Genomic DNA, 3,054 nt, shown 5'->3' on the forward strand with positions numbered 1-3,054 from the left:
CCGAGCTGCCCGGCCTAAGATACTAGAATCTGAGGAAGATACCCGAAGCACCAACGTCCAGGAGGGATCAGAGGCCACCCACAGAAGGTCGGTGGCCAGGTGGCACAATCCTAGGCCGGCCGGCCTAGGTTGGGCCGCTAGGCCCCACCTTGCAGCCTCTCAGCTCCTGGCTTCACGTGGAAGTTAAGCACCACCTCTACAGTTGCGTGCACCTGGTGCCAAAGGAATTACCAGCCTTCTACCGACCTTGGAAGCCTATAAATACCACTCTCCCCCTCACTTGTAAACACACACTCAAAGGAGAAATTCTCTTCTCAAGTCTAGAGTAGGTTAGTAGTAGGGAGTTAGAGTCGAGTCGAGCTTGTCTCGGGGATCCGGAGTTGTCATCGGAGCTCGGTAAAGCTCTTGTATCTTTTCCTTTGACTATTTTTAATATAAGTTATCTTCTTTATTTATTTGAGTCAGCTTTACTTTCCGCAAGTATTTATCTCTCAAGTACTTGTACTTGTCTACGGGAGTAAGTTTTACCCCTAGTTCAGTTTAAGTTCTCTTTCATGTTTGTCGGAGTTAGTCTTACGGGTTTTCTCGCCCGTACTATTGTAACTCAAGTTAGTTCACTAGGTTGAGGGGGATTTCTCTTGAAGGCCTCAAGAGAAATCCAAGTACCGAGAGCGGACGTGGTGTCTGACTCAGTGCTAGCTAGAAAGTGTGTTCCACCAAACGGTACCGCAGTGGTAGGCGGCAAGTGGTGACAGCCTTGTCCGTCCCTCGTAGCCCACCACGTTCGGGTTTTTTCATAGCAGTAGGATTGCCAAAAGTATGTTGGGTCCCTTCTCACCGCTGTCTGTGCCCTTCGTTTAGGCCGCCGAAGTAAGCTCCTAGTTCCAACATCAAGTTAGAGGCTTAGATTAGTTCTAGTGAGGCTAGCTCAGTAGTTTAGAAGTGTTTCAGGAGTCCTTTCTCGCTCATTGTCCTCCCAGCTACTACCTCTCTAAGGTATAGAATCTCCTGTGTGTCGCACAGTCATAGCCTGGCCACTTATCTTATCAGTTATCTGGCTTACCCCTGCTAGATTAGTCGGTCGGTAATTTCAGTAAAGGTTGTCACTACGATTTACAATACACTTTACCATAGTGCTTCCCTGTGGATTTTCACGATACCCTGGAATACTCCAAGGTGAAGTGCTACACCGGTGAATTCTGTGTGCTTGCAGACCTATTCAGATTGAGCATAAAAGACACCAACAAGCATTTCTGGCGTTGTTGCCGGGGAAGCAATTGGCTAAAGTTATCATATAATTGAGTGAAAAACCTTACTGTTTTATCACCGCTAATTTTAGTGGGCTTACCATTGCTCTCTCTCTCTCTCTTGTTCATTCGATGCAGAGCAGTGCATGACTAGTTTTGATCTACCATCCAACTTCGATCCAAATCCTTAGAGAATTGGGCGAATTGTGAGACACCGCGTCGTCCCACCCCAGAAGAAACCCACTTGGAATCCTCGTTTGTCAGTCTCAGCACCACCCATGGCCAAGACTCTTAGGCAGTACTCGGCCCCGTCCAGCAACCACATTCCTACTGGACTAAACAATGACCAAGGCAATGATGGCTTTGAGCTCAAGTCGGGACTGGTGAACATGGTTCAAGCGAGTCCATTCTGTGGCAAGGCATCAGAGGATGCCAACACTCACCTTCAAAATTTCTTGAAAGTGAGCAGCACTATCAACCCCAGAGGTACCACGATGGACAACGTCCATCTTTGACTGTTCCCATTCTCCTTGCTAGGCAAGGCGAAGATGTGGTTTTACACCAACAAAGCAGACTTCACTACATGGGAAGCTTCCTCCAATGCATTCCTGACGAAGTATTTTCCGGTGGGCAAAACCAATGCCCTCCGAGGTAAAATCTCTGGATTTCAACAACTCCCGGATGAAGCCATTCCGAAAGCTTGGGAGAGATTCCAGGAATACATTGCAGCATGCCCTACCACGGCATGGAGGAATGGCTGATCATTCAGAGTTTCTTCAATGGCCTGAACACACCAGCTCAGAATCACATTGACGCAACATCAGGTGGTTCCTTTCTTTCGCTCAGCGTACCTGAAGCGAAAGCGCCGATAGAGAAGATTGCTTCCAACCAGAGTTGGAAAGGTGATAGGCAGCAACAACCACACAAAGGAGTTCATCAGATCGATAGTATCGATATGCTTGCTGCCAAGATGGACCTTCTCATGAAGAGACTGGAGTCTCCACACCAGGAGGCTAACCAAGTTGTGGGATTCTCGCATGACATGCGAGGTGTGCGGAGAAACTGGACACATGGGCAACTCTTGCCCAGTCACTCAGGATGAAGATCATTTTGTTGGGGCGAACAACTCCAACAACTCAGGCTTCCGTCCTCAGCAGGGTTGGAATTCAAAACCCAACCTCCCCTTTAGTCAGCAGCAAGGTATGAATTTCAATAACAATTTCTAGCCTTCTTTAAAGGACCTAGTTTATGGCCAGAAACAAATTAATGACAACATTAGTAAGAAATTCCTTGCTAATGATAAAATTTTGGAGACTTTGGCCGGACAACTAGAGGGAATAAATTATGTTATTAAAAACCAGTTGAGCTTCAACAAAATGATAGAAACTCAAGTTGCTCAACTAGCCTCATCTTGTCCTAACAATAATTCAGGAAAACTTTCTGGGCAACCAGAAGTTCCACCGAAAGAGATTGTTAGTGCGGTAACTATGCGGACGGGTAAATCCACGCAAGAACCACCATACCCTAATGATGCAGGATCTCGGCAGAAAACCGTACCTGCCAGCAATACCTCTGCTGCAGACAAAGACCAGGAGGAGGCAAAAGAGTCCAACACAACTGCTGCCCAGGAGGAAATCGTGGAACCCCCTAGAACTTCACGGGAGTTTCATGACACTACTGCCTTACCGTTTCCGGAACGGTTAAGGAAGCCGGTGGCCGACGAGCAATTCGGCAAGTTCGTCGAGGTAATACGGAAGTTGTATGTCAATATACCGCTTCTTGATGCTCTGCAGGTCCCAACCTACAC

At 47.4% G+C, this 3,054-nt stretch overlaps 1 non-coding gene across 1 annotated transcript; it reads right to left on the minus strand.

Annotated features, from left to right (window-relative positions):
- Positions 1 to 1,888: 1,888 nt before the first annotated feature.
- Positions 1,889 to 1,994, minus strand: LOC120693617. The gene has a single exon (XR_005683077.1). It is a non-coding gene; the product is annotated as a small nucleolar RNA R71 (small nucleolar RNA).
- Between the last annotated feature and the right edge of the window lie 1,060 nt (positions 1,995 to 3,054).

The sequence above is a fragment of the Panicum virgatum genome, chromosome 9N, assembly GCF_016808335.1.
Source record: "Panicum virgatum strain AP13 chromosome 9N, P.virgatum_v5, whole genome shotgun sequence".
Taxonomy (NCBI): Eukaryota; Viridiplantae; Streptophyta; class Magnoliopsida; order Poales; family Poaceae; genus Panicum; species Panicum virgatum.